Raw genomic sequence first — 26,510 nt, forward strand, 5'->3', positions numbered from 1 at the left:
GTTGAGGGCAAGAAGGAACCCCTCAAAAGACGAGCACGTGAATGTACAATGGGCTAATGGTGACGCACACTGTCGTAGCGATGCCGTAGCACCATGTCGAGCACGATCTCGTAGCACCCTGTCGAGCACGATCTCGTAGCACCCTGTTGTAGCGCTGCCGGTCGGGCACAATGACTGTAATGAGAGGATGGTCCCTGCTTTGGCATCGCCTGTTTCGGGCACAATGACTGGAATGAGAGGATGATCCCTGCTTTGGCATCGCCTGTTTCGGGCACAATGGCTGTAATGAGGGGACGATCCCTGCTTTGGCATCGCCTGTTTCGGGCACAATGGCTGTAATGAGGGGACGATCCCTGCTTTGGCATCGCCTGTTTCGGGCACAATGACTGGAATGCGAGGGTGATCCTTTGCGGTCGCATCGCCGCAGTCGCGCCTGGAAACACCTGGCGATGAGTGTTGCGGCGACGACGATCGGGCCAAAATGTCTGCCGCCCTGCCGCAGTCGCGCCGGCAAAACCACGTGTCGCAGGCGAAACGCAACACCACGTGCTCGAATGGCAACATTGGTAACGTCTCCGTTAGAAGAGGTACCTGTACAATTGCGTTGCGCATTAGATGCCGTAAAGCGAAGATGTCGTAAACAAAAATGGAAATAAATAAAAACTACGCCGATCCGCGAAACGCTTGTGTGATGTAGACGCTCGTGTTATAACGTTAAATGTGTTTTGACGTTGTGTGACGTTACGTTATTGTAGATGCCATATATTACGTTATGTCGATGTCGGTTCTGTGTCGATGTCATGCGCGCAATCACTGCTCGATTGCTTGTGTTGAAGCGGCAAAGGAGAATGAATTGATAAGGTCGCGAAACATTCTGAAGCAAATAAAGCAAACAAGCAAACAAACAAAAAAGAAACAAAGAATAAGGACAGGAAAGACCGTCTCCATTGTCCTTTTCTTGCTTCCTGTTGTTTTCGCGTCCTAATGGCACCGTAGGGCGTACGAACGAACCAGCCCAGCAACACATGGCGATGAGAATTGTGGTCACGCACCCGTCTGATCGTGTCCCGAACGACCACCGCGGGTTCGAGCGCTCCGAGCCTCCATGCCAGCGTCATGGGCGTGGAGCCAGCGTCAGCGCTCGCTCCACGCCCGGCCGGTCCCAGCTAGGGAAAGGCGAGACTCGCGCCTTTCCCTAGGAGACCCTAGGAGGAGACCCTAGGAGGAGCTCTCTGGAAAGAACAAGAAGACAGTTATTATTCTGCGTTTCAACAGCAGAGAGAGAGTTAGCAATAACATCCGATCTGGAACCTAATTAGTAGTTATTACACAAACTGGCCAAATGGTCGCCTCTAACGGAGCACTTCGAGGGAGAGAACAAGGAGCCGAATGACAGTGCTTCTGCGATCCACTGCCGCCCCGTCCAGGCAGGGAAGCGAGGGACGCGGCGTTCTCGGGAACGCAATGGCGTCGCGCAGCTGTATGCAGCGAGTGCCCGATATTCCCGCAGAGTGAATCGAGTTGTCGTCTGAAATTCCTCGAACGAAGTGAATTACTGCCACGGTTTCAGATATCCATACACTTGACGGCTTCAATCACGCTCTAGGTATACGCGGAGGCACTGTTGGTGTCGCGGTGCAGGCAGGAGTGGAAGTAGATGCAGGAAGAAATCCTACTAAGTCTAGTTCACACAGCACAGTTCTTCTAAAAAAATTAAATACTAAAAGTTGATCGGTTATATAATCTGAAGCTAGCTGCATACATACACGGCGAAATACAGAAAAAAAAATGAGTCTGCCATTTGTAGGCGCATACTTATCGAATAGTGAAGCGATGCAAACAGAGATATAGCCGCTTTCAATTTACCATCTGTAGAACAAGATAGGGAACTAAACAACTTAAGTACCTATAACCTGCGTTTTTCAATCAACGCCAACAAGTTGTAGTTAATGTGAAAGAACGCATGTGGACTTCTTGCTTCCAAAATGTTGTTAAATCTTATCGGTTGTTCTGTACACCTGCATATACAATACGTATGTCTTCAAGCATCATTTGGAATACAATGTCTCTAACAAAAAATTGTGTGTGTTATAAAATGACACTTATCTGCTGTACCAAATTTTTTCCCGTACAGTGCACCCGCTATTTGCTGTGTAATTTTATATACAATGTTCACGCTACTATTGAACAGTGCATAGGTTGTAGAATCTTCCTCAGGCACTTCTTTTTTTGGCTTTAGACGTACCTTCCCCCCACCTGTAATGTGTCGGAAACGATGAAAATGAAATGAATATGAAAATTTAATGAAATGCAAGTAGGCGCGGGTGCATCGAGACGTACGAAACGCAACGCTTGACGTTCAGACGTTATCTACCGTTCAGCAAAGCTACAAACGACGCTAATTCGTGTGCACGCGTTCATAGTTTTCTAGCTTCAGGTCTTTAACAGGGAACAAAACGAATGAATACAAGGATGGCACAACCGATTGCACGAAAGCGCAAGCTACCGAGTGACATTGTTCAAGCGAAGCGAATGTTTATATGTGGGGATAGATAGGTGACGCGAACGTACACGGCTACACCAGCTACGGCACAAAAAGTTCACAAATACAGCAGCGCCTTCGACTTCCTGCCGTTCCCCAAACAGGTATAACGGAACGTTACATATACACACACAGACTTCTGAACTGCAGTAGGGCGCCACTACAAAGGACAGGAAAAAATAAACAAATTAAACCAAAACATTTTTATCGAAAGTTCCCAGGTGTCCTTAGCTATCGCCTAAGAGACGAGAAGGCGAAAGCCTTTTAAAGCCTACTGTAATTCACCTTAATCCACCTTAGTCCACCTTAAGCCACCTTAATCCTCCTAATACACTTTAGTCCACCTTAATCGATCTTAATCTACCTTAACGCAGTCTAATCCAGCTTAATACAACCACTGATCAATCATTGATTAACTTTGATAATCATTAATCATATATTATGCATGGCTGGACATGCTTCAGGATCCAGGCAATAAAGGCGCTGGTTTTTAAATTCTGCCGAATTCCATTGGAGGATCGTATGACCAGGTTTCACGACATCACGACACACAACCAATTACCAAGACGCATATACCCATTCCCTCACGCTAGGTTAGACAGGACGCAAGCAGTACACTTCATACAATCACAAATGGACTCTTACAGAAACCCCACACTCATGCACGCCATGTATCCAGACAAGTACACTACAAACAGATGCACATAGTGTGGCGAGGTTGCCACACTAAATCCCATGTTATAGGAGTGTCGGGACTTAACAAGCAAGTCGGGCAGTGCCGACCCCTCCGTCTCTTCCACCGCCAGCCTCCGCTCGCACTGGAAGACCGCACTGCTCAGCTCGAACGTGACAGAACAACTCTGGGCCGTCCAGCGAGCCGAGGAAGCCTCTTCGAGACAAGGTCTCGGAACCGCGTCCGCGGCGGGTGCCCAGACCCACTAAAAGGACGCCGGACTCAAATCTTGTTGATTTGAAAATAAAAGTTTACGCTCCATTGGGCGCGCGAGCAAGCTCGCGGAGCTTTCCCGCTGCGTCTGTTCTTGACAGCGGGATAGCAACGCAATCGGCCCTGTTATGTGAAGTTCGAGCGGCTGCGCCTGCTTGCTCCTTTCCAAGGATGCCACAATGACTTGGCAACCATTGGAATACGATGTCGTGTCCTGTCTCAACTGCCCGACGCTAAATTTTCAGTGTGTCCGCGACAAGTCGCTCGTGGGGTCCACGGCGTAATGCAGAGAGCAAGTGTATGAAGCTGCAATGCAGTAAGTAATGTTGGCTAAGGCATCGCGAAAGGAGGAATTATCACTGAAGGAAATGATTGCGGGAAGGTCGTTCCACTGTACGCATACCGCGTTCATACCACGTTCCACGTGGTATGAATGACTGGAAAAGTGCATCTGTGATTCAAGAAGGGACATCGAGGAAACAATGTTTGCGGGAAGGTCGTTCCACTGTAGTTATGTACGTGGCGTGAATGACTGGGAAAAGGCATCTGTGCTTCAAGAAGCATAACCTTGTAGATGCATAACCTTGTAAGGGGGTGATTGATGCGACGAGATACGAGTGGGGAGTACAAATGAATGCATAATACAATTCATCATGGTGAAAAAGTTTACGAAATAATGGCCAACTGGAAACTTCACGTCTAGCTGCAAGAGATGGAAGAGAAAAGATAGCTTTCATAGCCGTTACGCTGGTAGTTCTGTTATAATTCGAGAAAATGAAATGGGCAGAGTTGTTCTGAGCTAGCTCCAATGTGTTAAATAAGTTTGTGTTAATATGTTATTAATAATATGTTATTTAAGTAATATACTTAGGTGGTGTTCGGTGTCTTTAGATACGCGCATAACATTACATTTGTTAATCTTTACTTCCATGAGCATAGACTACACTAAGATATATTATTTAGGTCGCACTGTGAAGGAAGGCCGTTAGTATACAGGGCGAGCATATTTAAGATTTATGGATTTTTTAGAAGTCAGCTCTTGCAGAAAACATAATTCTAGTCCTTGAGATGGATTCCTCAGAGATTACTCAGATTACTTGCTTGAGAAATCGAAACAAATGCTCGACTAATTAAGACAAATTCAGTAATTATCTTTTGAATTATTTACTTTACGGCATATATAGCAGTTTACGAATTGTAACCGGTGAGCTTGCAACATCTATCTATCTATCTATCTATCTATCTATCTATCTATCTATCTATCTATCTATCTATCTATCTATCTGTCTGTCTGTCTGTCTGTCTGTCTGTCTGTCTGTCTGTCTGTCTGTCTGTCTGTCTATCTATCTATCTATCTATCTATCTATCTATCTATCTATCTATCTATCTATCTATCTATCTATCAAGCGTCTCGTAGCTTTCTCCTGCGGAAAAGAGGGAGAAACCCGACAACGCTGCCGCTGAGTGTGTCCGAGCGTGCACACGATGGATGGCGCCGGGCGGTGGCCGTCCTTGGGGCGCGGCAGCGCCAACACGCTCTCCAGGGTCACGCTTCGTAGAGGATGTGGCGCGGCGGCCCAGGAAGACGTCGAGGTACACGGCAGCTGCATTACGTCTCCGCGACACGCGTCAGACCTTTCCCTCCTCCCCCCTCCACCTAGGACGAGGCGTCAGCCGCTGTGAGGAAGCGAGCACGGACTCGCAAGAATAAAAAAGAGCGCGCGTCCGCGCTAAGCAGCCGACGCCGCGCCTTTCAACTCTCCGGCGGGCGCCTTGGGGTCGTTCCTCGGAGTGCAGCCCGTATTACGAAAATAGCGCCGTCGGTCACGGCCCTCTGCGTTGTCAGTGCGTTGCCGGCGGTCACGAGGCGCTTTATGGGCGGAACGCTTTTCGCCGAAGTGCGTGCAGTTCGCTTCGCGCGTTATCGGGATAATCGGTGGTGTTACGACTTTGAGGTGGTCCCGTAGCGCTCGTCACCCGTTTCGTGACAGAGCGTTGGTAGCGAAGACTCCGAGTCAGGCGTCGGTGAGAATAACAAAAGGGACTTTATACACTATATACAGGTCATTATACAGGACATGAAGGGATCGGCACTGGGGCCGAGAGCTCACAGCAAACGCGACTGTTCTCGCACGGCGACGTCCGGCGAAAACGCGTGACACATCTCACTCCAGTCGAGAGCGGCACTCTGCTCCCGGTGGGTCGGCGGATCCGGTTTTCCAGGCGGCGCGCCGCGGCTTATAAGCCCCCAGAAACCATTGTCACTCAAACGGCCCAATACAAAGTGAGCACTCGACGGTCGTCGGAGGGGGTCCAACCAGCGACCACGCTCGCCACCCCGTTCCAAACTGGCGGGCGCGGTGACCTCCAGGGAAGGGGATGTACGGCGCCGGGCTGTCTGGCACTTGGCGACACGTTTGAACATGTTGCCCGCCGATGCTTCTCCGGAGGACACCACTGCCTGACGGCTTAGCATCTTGACTTGTCAAGGGAGAATTAGGGCGCTGTGCCTTTCGGCGCAGCCCCGGGTTTGTCCAAAGGGCGCTCGCAGGAAAATTCTCCATCTTGCGGATTCGGAATCCGGGCTTGTGGTAATGGCACAACAGCATCCCCGCCCTCAGATAAGGCGCCGGGAAGACGAGCTGCCTCCACGTGGCTCGGATGCCAGGCGCGCACGTTCGTCAGGCTCGTCCAAGTTTACGTCCAGTGTCGGGACGCCAGGTCACTTCACGTGCCCAGGTCCCACTCGCCAGGACAGGAGCTCGGCTCACCGCGTTGTCGCCAAGGCACCTCAACCAGCTCCGCTCGGGTCGTTCCTAAGCCCTTGCTTCTCGCCACTGGTCCCGGTGAGTCGTTCTGCAGCTTGCAAAACCGACCGGCAAAAGGCAACACCCAACACGAACAAGTGCCCTCTGTCTCCCGTCAAACACCAGACAAGGCTATAATCCAAATCAACCTAACTGAATTGCTATCCCCCTTTTTGCTCCCGCTGCAACAAGAGGCAGGTGTACGATCTAGTATACAAGGCTCAAACAACCCTTTTTCAAATGAACAACACACCAAAGATCAGGGACAATTAATAATCAGCAATAACAATGACAAATAGAATGGTCCCCTTGAAATCACTTGGACCGAAAACATACTACTGAGGAAGCCAATGAGGTCATTCATTTTTCCCCCGATCTCCCTGTGAACAGGACAGGTCGTCGCGAAGCAAGAGAAGGTAAGTAACGAGTAGGAACGAGTAGGCCACTGAAAGAAGCGAGGCCTAGAATGCACGACTTAGAGCGTCAGCGTTCGCGTTCAACCTTCCCTTCTTATAACGGACAACGAGGCTGTGCTGCTGGAGGGTCATGCTCCATCTCAGCAAACGGCCGCTTTTAGAGGACATGCTACTTAACCAAGTTAGAGGGCAATGGTCTGTTTCCACAACAAACTTAGAACCGGAGACATAACAAGCCAGCTTCTGAACGGCCCACACAACGCAGGCGCACTCTTTCTCAGAGGTACTGTATGCCTCTTCTCTACAACTTAGTTTGCGACTTAAATACAAAATTGGTCGTTCATGACCACTAGCATCTTCTTGGCATAGTACCGCTCCCATGCCGCGATCACTCGCGTCGCATTGAATGATGAAACCTTTCGAAAAGTCTGGTGCCGTCAGAACCGGCTTATGGCTTAATGCTCGCTTCAGCATTTGGAACGCATTTTCTTTCTTTGAGTCCCACGTCACCTTAACGGGCTCCGACTTCCGAAGTGCGTCGGTTAGCGGGCTGGCAAGGTCAGAGTAGTCTCTCACATAGTGTTGGTAATATCCAGCTAAACCTAAAAAGGCCCGTATATCCGTCTTCGTGGTTGGCCGGGGATAGTTCAAAATAGCAGCTACCTTGATGTCGGACGGTCTACGCCGGCCGCGCCCCACCACATGGCCCAAATAAGTCACTTCACCGCAACCTAGGTGACATTTAGCTGGTTTCACAGTAAGACCTGTCTCTTTCAACTGGCTCAACACGACTCGCAAGTGCTCCAGATGTGATTCCCAAGTGTCCGAAAATATGGCAACATCATCGAGGTACGGCAATGCGAACTCGCCTAAACCATGAAGCACTCTGTCCATCAGGCTAGAGAAACAATACGGCGCGTTTTTGAGGCCGAAGCTCAACATGAGTGGCCGGAACGTTCCAAGCGGGGAAACGAAGGCGGCATAGCGGCTAGCTCGTTCCGTAAGGGGTACTTGCCAATAGCCTCGCACGAGATCCAGGGTAGATATATAATTTGCCTTCGACACTGTCTCTACCCTTTCTTCCAGGTTCGGTATCGGATATGTCTGATCTCGGTTTATCGCGTTCAGACGCCGATAATCGACACATGGCCTAGGATCTTTTCCTGGAGCCTGGACTAGTATCAAGGGCGACGTGTAGTCGCTCTCACTTGGTACTATAACCCCCAAGTCACGCATGCGCTGAATCTCCTCAGCCATGATTTTTTTCTGCACGGGCGAACAACGGTACGGTTTACTGCGGATCGGTTGATCAGAGGTTAACTCGATGTCATGCTCTAGGACCGTTGTTCTTCCGGGACGGTTCGAAAAAACCTCCCTAAACTCTGAAATGATTCCCTTTAAGTCCTCCTTTTGGGCGGCACTTAGACGCGCTTCCAACGTCAGCTGTTCCACCATTAGCTCTAAACCACATACCTTCATATCAGCCGTCGTCAGGATTTCGGCCCCTTCCTCATCGTCAGCATTTATCGTCATGCTTATAATCGCGCGACGCTGAATGTAGGGTTTCATCAAGTTACTGTGGTAAATTTTGTTGTGCCGTTTCCCTAATTTAACTTCGTAGTTGGTATCGGAAAGCTTAGTTACAACCTTTGCGGGCCCCTCCCAATGAACCTCGAGCTTGTTTTTTTTCGACGGTCGCAGCAACATCACTTGGCTACCTTCTTCGAAGGTGCGTTTTTTTGCTGACTTGTCGTAGTATTCCTTTGACAAGGTTTTCGCCGCCTTCATGTGGCTCTCTACAATATCTTTGGTTTTCCCGAGCCTCTGGAGGAGGTCAAGGACGTACGAGACTACATTTGGGTCGTCGTCACTGCCTTCCCAAGACTCTCGCAGCATGCGCAACGGAGTTCTTAGGCTCCGGCCATATACAAGCTCCGCGGGACTAAAGCCGGTGCTCTCATGGGGAGCCGATCTCAAGGCGAACATAGCGGTGGGAATGCAGGCCTCCCAGTCACAGTGACGCTCAAAGCACAGGGCTCTCAATATTCGCTTCAGCACCGAGTGCATACGCTCTACGGGGTTAGATTGCGGGTGATGGATGGAACTGTGCACTACCTTAATGCCGCATCTTTCCAAAAAAGTAGAAGTTAGGCAGCTGGTGAAGACGCTGCCATTGTCGCACTGAATCTCGGAAGGGAACCCGACGCGTGCGAATATTGAGAGCAGAGCGTCCACGACCTGGGAGGAATTTAGCTCCTTAAGAGGTACTGCCTCGGGGAACTTGGTCGCGACACACAGGGCGGTCAGAACATACCTACAACCGTTCGTTGATTCTGGCAGAGGGCCTACAATATCGATTACTAGTCGCCGAAAAGGTTCGGATATGACTGGCACCAACTTCATCGGTGCCTTCCACTTGTCAGTGGATTTGCCGATTCTCTGGCAGGTGTCGCAAGAGCGCACGAATTGTTCGACATCCTTCCAACAATACGGCCAATAAAACTCCTGAGCCATTCTAGCCTTGGTCTTTTTCAAGCCTAGATGCCCTGCCCACGCGTTTTCGTGCGCGAGTGCCAGTAACTGTCGGCGATATTTCCGAGGAATAAGAAGCTGTTCATATTTGCGACCCTGCTTATCCGTGTAGCGGCGGTACAATAAGCCAGACTCCTCGTAAAATGAAACCCTCTTTTTTTTCACTCCCAGTTTGACGCTCTTCATCAGATCGGCTATTGAACAGTCTTCCTTTTGCTCGCGAATCAGAGTTTCTCTTTCAACTGCAGCTAGCTCCTGCCAGCTGGCGGAAACCGGAGCGAGTATGGAGCATGCGTCGCCTAACTGCGGCGTCGTGTCCATATCGCGGCTAGCACGGAACGCGTCACTCCCAGTCACTTCCAGGACACGCTCGACCAGGCTAGCCTCCGCGCTCTGCCTCTCCCGTGCCTGCTCGCCACTCAAGTCACCTTGATCAGTCCGTGTGCCGCACCTCTGTTCGCTCACCGACTCAAAGTCAAGTTCCCTCGACAGCTGGCGCGCTTTGGATCGCGTGAGGGCCATGTAAGCCACGTCGGCAAAGAATGACTTGCCCTGATCCTTCAGCAGCTGTTCCGAGCTATTTGAGAAGAGGTAGGGAAAGTGCTCCGGGAGGGCGGCAGACACAGCGGCTTCTGTGTTAAGTTTCCCAAACTCTCCTTCAATGATAACCGTTGCGATCGGTAAACAGACACTCTCCTCCTCGGCCACTTGCCGTATCCAAGCGCACTCTCCCGTAAAATCATTCGAGGAGACGAAAGACGGGTGGACAACGTCCATAGTTGCTGCAGAGTCCCGAAGTGCTCGGCACTTCTTGCCGTTTACCTTAATTTCCCGCATATATGGCTCCAAGAGTCGTATGTTTTTGTTAGTTTCCCGTATTGTTGCAAAAGCAATTTTCTTTGGGCAGCTCGCAGCGATGTGCCCTTGCTTTTTGCAATTGTAGCAAGTTAACGGCTTCCGTTTTTCAAAAGAACGCGTCGTATCGTTTCGCTGCTTGGGACCATCGTTAGCATTCTGAGATGTATTCTGTCCTTCCCTTACAGTTTCTTTGGTAAGGGACTCGTCTTTCCGAAACTGGCGACGCGTGATTTGCTTCCGTTCGTCGGGCTTCCCGGAAAACCCATCTCTCCTATCTGCTTTTTCTACGCGCACTGCCTTGCTGTGCAAGCTGCGGCGGGTGTAATACTCTTCCGCTAACTCTGCTGCCTTGTTTAGCTTAACCTCCTTTAGCCTATCTTGCAGCCAGAGCCTGACATCCTCATCAATGCAACGGTAGAACTGCTCCAACGCGATGCATTCGACGATTTTGTCGCGGTCGTCGTAAACCTCTTCGCCCTTCAGCCATTCCACCAGATCGGCTTTTAGACGAAACGCGAAGTCAACATTCGACTCCTTGCCCTTTTTTGCATACCGGAACCTCTGCCGGAAAGCTTCGGGCGACAATTTGTACTTCCGCAGTAGCGCTTCCTTCACATCACTGTAGCTCTCAAACGCCTCTTTCGATAAGCAAGTTATTACGTCTGATGCCTCCCCAGGAAGCAAGGCTAACAGATTCTGTGCCCAGAGGGATCGCTCAATGCTATTCCGTTCGCACACGTGCTCAAATTTCACGAGGTATTTGGCCATATCCTCTCCGACGACAAAGGGTGGAAGTTGATCGCGTATTCTTGGAACATTAGAAGTGAGACCAGGCGCGGGCGAGTTATTTCGGATCTCCAACTCTTTCATTTTAAGCTCGTGCTCGCGACGTTCTCTCTCTCTCCTTTCCTCCTTTTCCTCCTCGCGACGTTCCTTTTCTCTCCTTTCCTGCTCGCAACGTTCCTTCTCCTCCCTTTCCCGACGTTCATTGATACCCGCCAAGGCCTCTGCGGCTTCCTCAGCCGTTACGTCCCCAGTTTTCATGACCTCAAGGATCGCATTCTTTCTTTTGGTTGGGCCCAACTCAATGCCCAACTCCTCACAAATTTCGAGAAGTTCCTTCACCTTGTACTTCTCCATCGTTCACACTGTCCTCCTGCTGTTTACCCTTTTTGAATATACCTGCCGTACGCTACTATAATGCTACTAGTAAGACATATGCAAGTATTTCACACACTGCCCTGTTTACCCCCTCAGCATCCCCTGGTTTTCAAAACACTCTTACTAGGCTTGAAACACACAAGGTTATCACAATGCAACACCAAATCCTTCCCTAAGCTACTATAACCTGTGTCAGAGAAAGTCTGGTGTTTGAGGTAAACTTCAGGCACTCACCGCGCCGAGGTAGCTGATGCCGGTCAATCCCGTAGCTGCCATCCACTGTTACGACTTTGAGGTGGTCCCGTAGCGCTCGTCACCCGTTTCGTGACAGAGCGTTGGTAGCGAAGACTCCGAGTCAGGCGTCGGTGAGAATAACAAAAGGGACTTTATACACTATATACAGGTCATTATACAGGACATGAAGGGATCGGCACTGGGGCCGAGAGCTCACAGCAAACGCGACTGTTCTCGCACGGCGACGTCCGGCGAAAACGCGTGACACATCTCACTCCAGTCGAGAGCGGCACTGTGCTCCCGGTGGGTCGGCGGATCCGGTTTTCCAGGCGGCGCGCCGCGGCTTATAAGCCCCCAGAAACCATTGTCACTCAAACGGCCCAATACAAAGTGAGCACTCGACGGTCGTCGGAGGGGGTCCAACCAGCGACCACGCTCGCCACCCCGTTCCAAACTGGCGGGCGCGGTGACCTCCAGGGAAGGGGATGTACGGCGCCGGGCTGTCTGGCACTTGGCGACACGTTTGAACATGTTGCCCGCCGATGCTTCTCCGGAGGACACCACTGCCTGACGGCTCAGCATCTTGACTTGTCAAGGGAGAATTAGGGCGCTGTGCCTTTCGGCGCAGCCCCGGGTTTGTCCAAAGGGCGCTCGCAGGAAAATTCTCCATCTTGCGGATTCGGAATCCGGGCTTGTGGTAATGGCACAACAGTGGCACACCGCTGTGTTTATTTTTGCGCCCGCCTAAGGAGAAGCTTGGTCAGTCGAGAGACGCTGCGGCACTCCGACTTCTTTTCGAACTCGTTGGCACGTCGCTCTGACGCGCTTGGGTAAGAGGTCCTCCCGACGAGGCGAAATGGGGCCCGTCGGTGGGAATTATGCAAACTTGCCTTCAGAGAGGGTCCTATAGTGCATTGTAAACACGGTCGCTTCTCGAGCATTGCGGTGACTGTTGCCGCGAGCGAATCTCGCGCCACAAATCCATACTTCTTCGACGGGACACTCGTCCACTAAGCTTCCCGTGGGCAGGACCGAGCCCTCCCTCGTGATCTCGCTCGGGTGGAGCAAGGCTCTCTACGGAGGTTTTGGGTCGGAGATGCCCTTACAACTTCCGAAGCCTGAGCCTAAGGCCGAGTATACCGGAAGACTCTGTGAAGTGCCCAAAGCTATCGACCCGCACGTCTGCAAAGGGTGGTCGACAACTCCTGTGGCTATCTACGTCCAGGGACAAGGGCCACGAGAGCAAGAGCGCTTCTATAGGTGTCGGCGTACGGATGGACTATGAACGGTTAACTACGGTCGATAACGTAAACAGTTCTTTCGCGGAGAAGCACAGCACGCATTTACTTAACAATTACATGCCGTGTGGCAACCAGAGCGAGCAAAAAAAATAAAGAAAGAAAAGAAGGAAAATCTTCGAAGAAGAGAGACAGAGAGAGAGAGAGAGAGCTTTATTAAATATCCTTGCTGGGGTCAAGGGAGGCGGGGGCCGGGAGACCAGCCCCACCGGAGCTCCCCTTCCTCAGGTTGCGGCAAGACCGTGAGTCTTGACGGCGTCGTCGAGAACGAAACCGCTCACGACGCTGCCCGAAGATGAGAAGAACGCCAAAAAAAGCAACACGCCGATGTTATAACTTCACACCTAATTCAGATGAGGCCGCCTATAGGTAGGCGGGGTTGTCATTTCGGACGTGCGTTGTTCGGCCACATTTCTTTGTCCGAAGTGGCTGATTGGGTTCTCACGTAACGTGGCCAGTATCGTTCCGACATTTGTTTCTCCGCCCTTTACGTTGGACTTTCTCTCTTTAGTTTCCTACTTTCCCTTGCCATGGAGCACTTCAGGTGAGACAGTTGCGATATCACTTGTCGTTCCTCTTCCATTTTACTTTTTTGAACCTTCACAGCAACAACAGCAACAACAACAATGAAAGTGCAGCGTCACGTTTGTAGCTTGCCACTTCTGCGTATATCTCCTTGCACGGCGTTCAACTATAACATTCAAAAGAGACCACTTTGTGCTCTTTTAAATGGCCGATTTGCAAACGTATTCGCTTAACCCACATAAAGCGAGAACGGTGGGTCTGAAGCTTCGCCTTAACAATTGAGCCACATGGCCCTAAAGGAGCACTCAAAGCAACAACAAAGGAACCCGGCCATAATGCTTAGCCTATAGCTGGTCAAGAAAAAAAAAACTCCATTGTTGCTTCAGTCTTTCCTCTCAAATACGTATGTTCGCTGATGATTGTGTCATCTACCGCACAATTACTAATGACTCTGACCACAGTATCTTACAAAATGACCTTAACAAAGTGCAAGGCTGGTGCAACCACTGGTTAATGACCCTTAACGCCAATAAATGTAATGTGTTTCACTCGCCGCCATCAGCCCTTATACTCACCGTATAATATTACTAATACTACCTTAGAAAAAGTGGACACATTTAAATACCTCGGTGTCACCCTTTCATACGACTTAGACTGGTCTTCTCATGTTACGCGCATTACTGCATTTGCTAACCAAACACTTGGATTCCTAAAACGCCATCTGCGTCATGCACCGCAACACGTCAAACTACTAGCATTCAAGACGCTCGTACGTCCGAAAATTGAATACGCATCCCCCATCTGGTCACCACATCAAACTTACCTTATCAATGCACTTGAAAGAATTCAGAATCGTGCGGCAAGATTCATTCATTCTTCGTATTCTTATAACACTAGCGTATCACTACTTAAAGCACAGTCCGCCTTAAACACGCTATCATCCCGGCGTCGCATTGATTCGTTAATCCTCTTTCACAAGTTCTATTACAGTTCGCTCCACCATGCACCATATGTGCTGGCCCCACCCCCTCGCCATTCCCTGCGTACAGGGCATTCCTTGCAAGTAACCCGTCCACGCAGCCGAACTACAACTTTCTCTGCGTCCTTCTTTTGCCGATCATCAAGCGACTGGAACGGCCTGCCCGGTCACATAACTGAAATCACCTGTTCAACGACGTTTGCTGATAAGCTTATTACTAATATTCTTCACTGAACTCATGTGGCCACCAATTAAAATGCACATTTGTAAACCCCACCCCTTATGTAATACCCCCATTTCAGGGGTCTTTAAGGAAAATAAAAGTGAAGTGAAGAAGTGAAGTCTCTCGATATTTGTCTGATGGGTGGCCTTGGCTGTCGTAACCGGAGACCTACTTGACTAAGCACGGAGTGCGTGCTGCCGTATGGAATCCTGACTCGCGAAATCTATAGCTGTGCCTGCTTGTGCGGCAGAAGAAGAAAAAAAAGCTTCTTCAGAGCCAGCACGGGAGCCCGTGTGCCGATCTTGTTTTATTTCACCACAGGAGTAATGATACGACTTGGAGCGCGCATTACTGATTGTGCCGGTGTTGTGGCTCGCGCGGAAACTTCAGAGGGCAGGGGGGCGACGTTTAACTAACGTACGTTCGAGCAGAATTCGACGCAAGAGGAGGAAGAAGAAGAAAACTTTAGTACAGAGGACTGCATAGTGAAGGGCAAAAAAAAAAAAAATGCTACCTAGATATACAGGGCCGAGTTCTCAAATATTTTCCTTCGTGAGAAATGCTCGCATATTCATGAGCCGCCTTTATTGCCCATGGCATGTTCTCTATTGCGGCTGGTCAAGGCTTATCGTATGCGTATATACGAACCCGCCCTATAGCGTCATAACTGCATGTCCTGTGAATACACACTGGGAGACAGCTCCCGCAAGTCACTTCGTAGGCTCTTGAGATCTTCGTAAGACTATAATACGGGTGCACTGTAAAATAATTTACACCCTAAAAAGTGAAAAAGGGTGTCAATGTGTCTATAAGTCACACCCTTAGGGTGTTATCTATATAACGGACACCCTAAGGGTGTGAGTTATAGACACATTTACACCCTTTTTCACCTTTTAGGGTGTAAATTATTTTACAGTGTGCCGGCCAGTCGCCATAGCAATAATGATTACAGCGAAGGCGTTCGTTTCTTGCTAGCGGTTGTTACGAACGAAAAGATTTGTGAATGTGTCATTTAGTCACAGAGCGTGAAGCAAAACAGAAACGAGTGGGTGTCATGAAAGCAATGCCTGCACAGATAGAAAAAGCGCTAGCTTCGTTCGTTCGCTTCAATGTCTTCTTCACTACCTCGCAATTCCCAAGATGGCGACTCCACCTGTTCTTGCCGCCAGTTGTGTCTATTGTGTGTTTCAATAGGACACGCCGTGTATAAAGCTTTGCAGAAAGATAAATTGTGCACGTTCTCGTGTGCATTGTGTTAAAAGCTCGATTTCCAAGGCGGGCATCTCACTTAGGCGAGACCAGAAACTAGAATTAGATGCTACGCCGAAGCCACCGACACGCTTGCGCAAGGGCGTGAGTCCTGTTTCCTCTTGAGACGTCGCTCGCAAGAGCACGCATACTGCGTCTTCACTCGGCCGCAACCTTACAACCCATATTTTCTTTCTCCTTTATAAAAACGGCAATTTTTTTTTTTTGCACTCGGGGAATTAAATGATACTCCTGAAACAGCGCTAGTGCCTGAGCGCCGTTTTTTCTTAAGTCGCCAGTTCCCTCTTAAGCTTCTTCTCATCCTCTTAAGTCGCTCGTAGCAGCACGCATATTCATATTCTCTGGCGATCAGCATTGTGACCCACGTGCTCGTTTTTTTTTTCCTTCTTAAATGAGAAAAGAACACGCATTTTCGCGCTCCTAGAATTAGATGCTACACCGAAAATGTCGACATCTTGCGTAGGTGCCGTCGGCGTTACCCCCCCCCCCCCCCTTTTTTTTTTCCTTTCGAAAACGCTCGTAAGAGCACGCACCTTGCGTCCTCATGCAGCATGGTGGCCCACACTGTTATTTCTTTTCTTCTTTTTCATTTTTTCTATGAAAAAAGAATATAAATATCTTTTTCGTATTCTCGTACGCGTGCTCGTCTCACGCAACGCAAGCCGCGTCGTAGTTTAAAAAAAAAAATGCTGCCGCGAGCGCGTTCTGCACTGGAGGACAAAGATGCCAGTGCCCCACCACCACCGCGCTGTCCTCTCTGGCGGCCTGCTATGCATACGGGCCAGGGTGAAAGCCCGCTGACTGCATCGTTGCGAAGAGATACGCCCGCTACACTATTAGCGGCTTACCGCCGGCCTTGAATGCAGTAATCGGAGAGGGAACACCGGTGAAACACGGGCAGCGTCCTTCCTCGAGCTACTCCGGAATCCCTGGTGCTGCGGCGTCTGCGCGCATGAAAATAAATAAATAAATAAAATTAAAAAAAAAACAGAAAGACAACTTCGCGAGACGTGCATCCTATACACCGCTTCCCTCGCTTCGAGAAATGGGGCAGTAACGAGTTCGTGACACGGCCAGCTACCGGGAACTCACGCTCCGCTGTGTTAACGTATACGTATATAACTGCTTACGCGAGCAGATTGCCCGCTGTACCCCTGCGAGAGGCCCGCAGCATCAAATTGGGCTCGCTTCGAGATAAGGCTTCTGTGTTCTTTACGCTGCGGTTACGGAGCTGCGTAATGTTTCCTCCCGTTAGTGAAGTAAAAAAAAAAGAAAAGAAGAACTGAGCCCTAGAGAGAGGGAGGGGAGGGAGGGGAAGCTAAAGAGGGAGAATACCAGTGTTGGGGAGAGGTGACGTTTCTTGGTAGGTTCGTTATACTGTGCTTCATCGTGGCAATGGTTCGTTCAAGGCCGAGCGGGATTGTTAGACCGAAGATGAATGAAGCCCAAGAACAAGAGCGGCTCTTGATCCTTTCCTCATTTTACCTGTAATATATGCTGCTGTCGCAGACTCATGCCGTTGGATTGGAGATTAAATACGGTACATGCTGTGTTGAGCTAGCGATGACAGAGGCAAACTCAGTATGCTGTAGTCATGGGCCACTTCAATGCGAAAGGGGGGGGGGGGGGAGCAGGCTGGTGAATGAGCAATTGGCAACTGTGGCATCGATTTAGGGGAGCATTAAAGGTGAGATATTGGTAGAATTCCCTGAAAGGAATAGGCTCCAAATTATGAATTCCTTTTTCAGGAAGGGCAGTAACAGGAAGTGGACCTGGAAGAGCATTAACGGAGAAACGAAAAATTAAGTAGATTTGATACTATCTGCCGATCCCAGCACAGTGCGGCATGTAGAAGTGTTTCGTAGAGTAAAATACAGTTAGCACAGGTTAATGAGGTCTAAGATTTCCCTCAATTTGAAAAGAGACAGATCAAAATTAGTCAAGAAAAAACAGGCCAACCTAGATGCAGTAAGGGTACGAGTAGACAACTTCAGGCTCGTACTTGCAATCAAATATGCAGTCTTAGATCATAGAGATGGAAGTGACATAGAGGTAATGAATGAAACCGTCACTAGGCTAACTTCAGAGGCAACAGTTGAAGTGGGAGGCAAGGCACCAAGGAAACCAGTAGGCAAACTCTCCCAAGTAACAAAGGACCTAATAAAGGAACGGCAAAGCATGAAAGTGTCCAAATCAAGAGGTCATATAGAATTCTCTGAACTGTCAAATCTGATCAACAAGAAGTAAGTAAGGGATATTCGAAATTATAACGTGGGAAAGATTGAGTAAGCAGTAAAAAATGGACACAGCGTGAAATCAGTGACGAGAAAACTTGGCATAGGGCAAGTCAAGGTGTGTGCACTGAAAGATAAGCATGGCAACAACATGAGCAATTTCTATGATATAGTAAAAGCAGCAGAGGAATTCTGTACTTACATGTACAGTAACCATAGCTGTCACGCTACCTTCTTTCGAAGTGGTGATGGACAGGATGCTGAGGCTCCTTGTATAACTAACGATGCAATTAGAAGGGCCTTGAAAGACATGACAAGGCTAGAAGCGGCAGGATACGATGCAATAACAGTCGATTTAATCAAAGATGGAGGAGACATCATACTTGAAAAACTTGCGGTCCTTTACACGCAATACCTCACGACTTCAAGTGTACGGGAGAACATGAAGAATGCCAACATTATACTAATACATAAGAAGGGAAACGTTAAAGAATCGAAGAATTATAGTCCCGTTAGCTTGCTTACAGTATTATACAAAATGTTGACGAAGATAATTTCCGATAGAGTGAAGGCAACACTTGACTTCAATAAACCAAGAGAATACGCGCGCTTCAGGAAGGGATATTCTACGATGAATCACGCCCGCATCATAGATCGGGTAATTGAGGAAATTTTGAAGTACAATCGACCTTTCTATATGGATTTCATAGATTATGAAAATGCGTTTGATTCAGCAGAGATACTAGCGGTCATAGAGGCATTGCGTAATCAAGGAGTACAGGAGGCACACGTGAATATCTTCGGAAATATCCGCGAGGATTCCACAGCTACCTTGATTCTCCACAAGAAAACTACAAAGTTGCCTATTAAGGAAGGAGTCAGGCAAGGAGAGGCAATCCCCCCAATGCTATTCATTGCATGCTTAGAAGAAGCATTCGAACCCGCCGCAGTTGCTTAGCGGCTATGGTGCTGCATCTAGGTAAGAAAAAAGAAAAGAGAACTAGAACAAGAAAAACGTTATTTTATTTATTTATTGTTTTATTTATTTAAACATACTGTGAACCCTTTGACAGGGTTATTACAGGAGTGGAGTAGAGAAAGATGCAGTAATAATAGTAATTGTGAGGGGTAGATTTGCTAAACAAGTAGAAATAAGAAGAAAAAAATATACGTACAACAGTAAGTAGGAATACGAGTATTGACAAGCATGGCAATAAAAAAAGCAAATAATCATATGGAGAATACAAATAAATACTATGACATCAAGCAGATGAGTACGTACTAAGTGAGTTATGTAACAGCTCAAGGAAATCATCAATTCTTTGCTGTTCGACTACAAGTCGGTCAAGAGTGTTCCGTTGCCGAATGCATCTAGGGAGAAAAGAATAATAAAATGTATTGTTGTTGCACGAATATTCTTGGAGTGTGAGATCATGTGTATGACGTAGGTGCCTTGTTTCTTTAGTTTCGGCGTATCTTGTGTGGTCTATCTTAAAATATTTGTGGAGTAGCATATATAAGAACTTCAGGCGGTGAATTTTAGCTCGACTGTGGAGTTAGGGCAAACCAGCAGGGCGTAGCAATTCTGTCGGGGAATCAAGGCGCCGGTAACGGTTAAAGAAAATCTAATCGCTTTGTGTTCCACGTTTTCAAGCATGCTGATACCGCTACTTGTGAAGGGGAACCAGATTATATTGGCGTATTCTAGAATTGGTTGGACAAGTGTGGTGTACGCTAAAAGCTTAGTGTCACGGTCAGCGCGCCGCAGCGTCCGCTTAAGGGAAAACAATTTTTTCATTGCTTTCGCGGTTATAGCTTCCTTGTGAGCTGCCCAAGTGAGATCAGAAGTTATTAATAATAACTTAATAATAATAATACCCAAGATATTTGTACTGGCTTACATTTCGGAGCGTGACGTTATTAAAACCATAGGAAACGCTAAGCTTGTTTTCTTTTTTTGTTATTGACATCGCAACTGTCTTGCCTTAATTAACTTGCCGGTTAGAGCACCAACTCACTACTTAATTCAGGGCAATGTTCAGTTCAATTTGGTCACTGTAGCTTTTAACCTTTTTGTACAGTACGCAGTCTTCTGCGAATAGCCTAATATTTGCGTTAATGTTGACTGCCAGCTCATTTATAAACAACAAAAATAATATCGGTGCGAAAACGGATCCCTGGGGCACACCGGATGTGACATGTAATGCGTCAGGAACGTGATCACTGCATTGCGCAAACTGTTGACGGCCACACAAATAGCTTGATACCCGTCGAGTCATTGGCCCATCCCCAAGTTTGCGAACCAGCTGAAAAACCAGCGTTTCATGGGAAACCCGGTCAAACGCCTTTGAGAAATCCATAAAAATTATGTCAATTTGGTAGTGTTCGTGTATTATGGGGTTATACGTGCCAAAGCCACGATCCGATTATGAGGCATGCCGTAGTGAGAGACTCCGGTTTAGTTTCGACCACCTGGGGTTCCTTAACGTGCACCTAAATCTAAGTATGCGGGTCTTTTTGCATTTCGCCCCCATTGGAATGCGGCCGCTGCAGCCGGGGATTAATCACGCATGTTCGGGCTCAGCAGCGCAACACCAAAGCAACTATGTAACCACAGCGGGTAAGCAGGAATCAAACCCCTGCGTCGTATAGGCTTGCCTGAGCCAGTTCACCCAAAAGAAAAAAAAAAGAAATACAAAGCGGCATTTGTTCGACGTGTACCTTCAGTTAACGGCAAATACCTGCCGCGCGTGTCGTTCTGAAGATTGCACAAGTACGCTAACAACAGCACGCGGGTTTGTTGTCCGCGGTCGTTGACTCTGGCTTCTTCCTAGCTGCCATTACTCATCTTCTGAAGCGACAGGGTCGAGAAACGAGCGCGCGCAGAATCACCAGCTGCAGAGTACAACGCGGCATAACGCGCTGTCGTTGGGCGGCTTCGACGATTACGACATCCGCCTTAAAACGCAACACACAGACGCACACGGGACAACGCTGCCGGCACGAAGATGACGCGCGCTCTTCTCACGGGACGCCGTTTGTCGAGACGGCACAATGTTTCGCGAAGTTCTGTCTATTGTATTCCTGCATCGCAATGAAAATATAAAGAAACAAAGAAGAAGGACAGAATGAAATAACGAAAGGAAGGAAAACAAGGAAAGAAGGAAGGAACGAGCAAGAAAGAAAAAAAAAAAGTTGCGAGCGTAAAGAAACAACAGCAGCAGCATTAGAAAGGCACCCAGTCCCACCCGAAACGGCAATCCTTCCCCGCTCTCCGACTCTGCGTCGAGCCACCCATGAGTGAGACAGCAGAGTTGAACGGCACAGCTCCAAAGGGGTGAGGTGACGCGGGCCGACTATCAAAGGTCCTTTTTTCATTCGGAGGATCCCCTCCTCCCCCTCTTTCCCGCCTGCCTCCCTCACACCCCGCTGCCCCACTCCCCTCTACATCTGCGTCGCTCGTATTCACACAAACATGTACACACACCCTGGCACCGGAGTGATGGTGAGATTGTGGGAGAGGGCGAAGAAAGAAAGAAAAAAAGAAAGAAAGAAAGAGAGAAAGAAAGAAAGAAAGAAAGAAAGAAAGAAAGAAAGAAAGAAAGAAAGATAGGCGGCAGTGGTCGCGAGCCGTTGAAGCCAATTAGACTGCCGCATGGGCGAAGCGTCGGCCGTCGACTGGCCTAAATCAAGGCGGACGTCCTTTTTGTGGCGATGGTTGCCGGCAGCGGCGAGATCACGTGGGCGAGATGCTGCTGTGAAGTGGCGTTTCGACGCCACAGCGACGCCCTCTCGGCAGCGTTCACTGTCCCTTTTCTCCCTCTCTCTCTCTCACCCTTTCCCTCGTTCTTTTGTGCAGTCTCTATTAAGAGAACGCTCGACAGAGAGGAGAAGGGGGCTACGGGGAAGCCAAATTTGTCTCCTCTCGTACGCATGCATATCTTTCTATCTAACGTGCGTAGTAGTACGCACGCCTAGTTGGCTCCGCGTTTGTTACGCGGTTACGTGCGTGAAATGCGAAAGCGAGAGTGCGCTCGAGAGGCAGGAAGACTAGAAACTTTAAATACTTTGAGAGAGAGAGAGAGGGAGAGAGAGAGAGAAGCGTTTATTTAACAATAATGAGTCTTCTTTTTAACGGTATAAACAGCGTGTCATCGGGACATCATTCGCATTTCTTTGGCTGAAGGAGATCGGGCATTACCGGAGGATACCAATGCCCATTAACATCTCCTTTCTTCACTTGTCGCTTATAGGTGTCCACGCCCACGATCTAATTCTGGCGAGACGAACGTCTAGTCGTTTAGGTGCAGGAAAAGGTTCAGAAATGTTGCCGGATTGAGTCATATACGGCTTACCTGAAAACGCAGCGTTATCCTGCCTACACACTGACGATTCGTTTTCCCCCTGGCAGACACAGTGACATTTTATGACGTCATGACGAAATATTCGAGCCATAAGTAAAATTAGGGCTCGAAACGCGTGAGCTATACATAACATGCCATAATGTCATACATATACATCGATTAGATAATTATTTATTAATAGAGCGACAGTTTAACAGCAATGGCAAATTGTACGATTACATCTGATGGCCGTAAGTGGTTGAAAGTGTCGTGGCATACCAAATATTTTTACAGCGTGTGTTATAATAAAAAGCAGCATGTTTTAAATTAGCCAGACGTGAAAAACGTTTTATTATTATTATTAGTAGTATTAGTAGTAGTAGTAGTAGTAGTAGTAGTAGTAGTATTTAAGAAGTAATTCATTCGACTTTTGTTGTACAGTCGCGGCAGAGGAGTAAAATTGAGTCCTTTACTTCTGGTGCCCTGACTGCTTATCACGCTTTTGCTTGCCGTTCAGTGTTCCAGAATATACGTATAATCCATTAACCTAGCGTAAGCTTTGGAATTCTATTTAGTGTCCATTTGAAAAAAAGAAGAAATGAGTCATACCACGGAGCATGGTTTATCTTCACTCTCCGAGCCCTGGAAATCACAGGACGGTATCCAACCGTGATTCCAAATCTCAGTTCAACTTAATTTTACGGCCCGCATATCGGAGTTCCGCAGTGCAAATGTTACATTGTGCCATGGACCTAGGGCTGCACGCTATAGCTGAAACCCATTGAAGGAGTACACGTACGCACAAGCAGTCTACGATCTTCGATACAAGCGAACGCGAGACTCAACGAACAAGCGAGGTTTTCGAGGCGCACGCCATTCGAGCGACAAGCCGCAGGCGGGTGAGTGCGCCCTCGATTAATCTGCCTGAGCAAAGGAGTTGGACGACTAAAACGGATCATTGATCTGAGGACGTCCTTTGGGCTGCAGATTTATTTTACCGTGCAATATGTTTTTGGCGACGCAGCAGTCGAATGTTTACCTCTTATATATATATATATATATATATATATTGTTGCGTTTCGCCTGCGACACGTGGTTTTGCCGGCGCGACGGCGGCGGGGCGGCGGACATTTTGGCCCGATCGTCGTCACCGCAACACTCATCGCCAGGTGTTTCCAGGCGCGTCTGCGGCGATGCGACCGCCTGGGGATTTCGTTCCAGTCATTGTGCCCGAAACAGGCGATGCCAAAGCAGGGATCTCATTCCAGTTATTGGGCCCGAAACAGGCGATGCCAAAACAGGGATCTCGTTCCAGTCATTGTGCCCGAAACAGGCGATGCCAAAGCAGGGACCATCTTCTCGTTACAGTCATTGTGTCCGACCGGCAGCGCCACGACAGTGTGCTGCGCAGCGCCACGACCAGGTGCTACGAGATCGTGCGCAGCGCCACGACATGGTGCTACGGCATCGCTACGACAGTGTGCGTCACCATTAGCCCATTGTTCATTCACGTGCTCGTCTTTTGAGGGGTTCCTTCTTGCCCTCAACTGCGAGAGTATAAAAACAGCTGCCCCCGGACGCCAGAGGAGGGCTCCGATTTCTTCCGTTGAGTGAAGTGCTCTCCCGTCTCTCTACTTCGGTCAAACCTGACCGCCAACTCTTTGCGATGTTAAAATAAACAAGTTGTTTCGTTGTTACCTGTCGACTCATGCTTTGCCGGGACCTTCGGATGCTTCGAGTTGTACCCCAGGCCGCCAGGCCAACGCTACCCTTGGGGCTTGCGACCCAGGTACAACCACGGGCGTCAGCGCCGAGTTCCCAACAGATCGTACCAGCGGTCGGATCCAAACATCTGGTTGCCAGCGGTGAGATCGCCTACGACTTCAAACAACTGTCTGCCAGCGGCGAGATCACGACAACGGAGGCCAGCAGCAAAGAGATGCAGTTGACAGTATGCTGAGCAGCTCAACGACGATCCGGGAGCAGTGCAACGAGCCCTGTGTGACGACTGGTTGCCTGCAGCGGAACGACTGCGCGGAATTCCTGCCTGCGAGGTTTGGTGAGTGCGGGACTTTCTTCTTCTGAGCGTTGCCAGGCTTTTTGTTAGTGTCAGAAACAGAGCTGGTAATTGTGGTTGTCGTTGCTGCCGGGTTAGTTTGCGGCAAGACAATAGTAAGCAGTAGAGAAAGCAGCATTCAGAGCAGCCATGGATTTGAAGTCGTTGCGCAAACCGAAATTGTTGGAGCTTGCAAGAGAGTTGGGTCTGGATGTCTCAGACAAACTAAGAAAACCGGAACTGATAACGGCTATTCTTGAGTTAGAGGCTGAGGATGACGAGCTGTCGGAATGCCTTGAGACTATTGAGGAGAGGTCAAAAAGACAGGAGCGCGAACTTAAAGAGCAGAAAGAAAAAGAAGAGCGCGAACACGCTTTGGAAATGAAGCGTCTCGAGGTAGAGATGGAACGCGCTCGTAATGGAAGTCAGGCACACGGTGCAGGAGAACGCGTATTGTTCAAAATGACTGACCTGATGCGGCCGTTTAAGCTTGGAGAGGACATTGGTTTGTTCCTGGTTAACTTTGAGCGAACGTGCGAGAAGCAGGGGTTCTCTCGGGAAACGTGGCCACAGCGCTTGCTCACTTTGTTACCCGGCGAGGCGGCCGACGTAGTCGCTCGCTTGGATAGAGAGGAAGCAGAGGATTTCGACAAAGTAAAATCGAGTCTGCTAAAAAAGTACCGGCTGTCTGCGGAAGCGTTCCGTCGGAAGTTTCGGGAAAATGAGAAAGGCAAAAGTGAGTCATATACAGAGTTTGCGTATAGGCTTATGTCGAACATGCAGGAGTGGCTCAAAGAAGAGAAAGCGTTTGGTGACCACGATAAAGTTCTGCAGTGTTTCGGGCTAGAACAGTTTTATAGTCGGTTACCGGAGAACGTGCGATACTGGGTCTTGGATAGGCCAGACGTGAGTACGGTGGCTAGAGCCGCTGAGCTAGCCGAGGAGTTTGTGACGCGTCGAGCTCGCGGAGCTAAGGACGGTCAAAAGGGTGAATTTGGCTCCAAGTCTGAGAGGCCAAGGTTCACGCCCATGAGATTTAAGGGGGACACGCGTAGTGCGGATGCGAGCGAAAGCAGTCCGACCAAACGTAAAGAGACGGCGGCAGCCAAACGCAGAAAGCGGTTCGAGATGAGGCGAGCGCGCTTGTGTTATACGTGCCAGAAGCCGGGTCACTTTTCGGCGCAGTGTCCGGAAACAACACCAAAAGTTGTGTTTTTTTCAATAGGCAGCACTGACGAGAACATGAAGCTTCTTGAGCCTTACATGCGAGACCTCCTCGTAAACGGGAAAGAGTGCCGAGTGCTTCGCGATTCCGCAGCTACGATGGATGTAGTTCACCCGTCTTACGTAGAACCCCATATGTTCACGGGCGAGTGCGCGTGGATCAAGCAAGCCGTGGAAGCTCATAGCGTGTGTCTGCCAGTAGCAAAAGTGCTTATTGAAGGACCTTTCGGAGCGCTTGAGACGGAGGCGGCAGTGTCATCTATGCTGCCACCCCAGTACCCGTACCTATTTTCAAACAGGTCCGATCACCTCCTGCGCGAGAAGGGGCTTTTGTTTGGTGAAGCTAGTGTTCAGGCCTTAACCAGATCGAAGGTTCGGGAGCTCGCTGCAAAGGCGGTAGTTGCGGGGCCGACGTTATCAAACAACGAAAAAGGGTCAGAGGCGCAGCAAGCTGATATTCAGAGCACGCCCGAACAGAATAAAATTGAGTCTGTAGCGTTGAAGGCGCCAGATACTGGAGAGGAAAATCCCGACGCGGGAAAGTTAGAAGAGCTATCTACTGATTTGCTCATCGCGCCTACGTCAGACGGACTTGATAGGTTGCTAAAAGTCAGCCGGACGGCTTTGATAGCCGAGCAAAAAAAGGATGGCAGCCTGGAAAACGTGCGCTGCAATGTCAAAGAAGGTATCGCCAGGAAAACTGCGCGTTTTGTGGAAAGAGGTGGAGTCCTGTACCGGAAGTATCTAGACCGCCGAGGAGTGGAGTTCGACCAGCTGGTCGTGCCTCAATGCTATCGTCAGGATCTGTTGCGCTTGTCACACGGGGGTTCGTGGTCCGGACACCTAGGGGTTAAGAAAACTAA

The 26,510-nt window shown here is 49.1% G+C and overlaps 1 protein-coding gene and 1 long non-coding RNA gene across 2 annotated transcripts in view; one reads left to right on the plus strand and one right to left on the minus strand.

Annotated features, from left to right (window-relative positions):
• The window catches only part of LOC142557018 (uncharacterized), a 202,683-nt gene that overhangs the window by 72,010 nt on the left and 104,163 nt on the right, over positions 1-26,510 (minus strand). The window contains exon 2 of the long non-coding RNA XR_012822695.1: positions 16,639-16,734. This is a non-coding gene — a long non-coding RNA (uncharacterized LOC142557018). The remainder of the gene's footprint in view (positions 1-16,638; positions 16,735-26,510) is intronic.
• The window catches only part of LOC142557017 (uncharacterized), a 164,198-nt gene that overhangs the window by 68,161 nt on the left and 69,527 nt on the right, over positions 1-26,510 (plus strand). The gene's annotated exons all lie outside the window — the stretch shown is intronic.

Source organism: Dermacentor variabilis, chromosome 9 (assembly GCF_050947875.1).
Source record: "Dermacentor variabilis isolate Ectoservices chromosome 9, ASM5094787v1, whole genome shotgun sequence".
NCBI lineage: Eukaryota > Metazoa > Arthropoda > Arachnida > Ixodida > Ixodidae > Dermacentor > Dermacentor variabilis.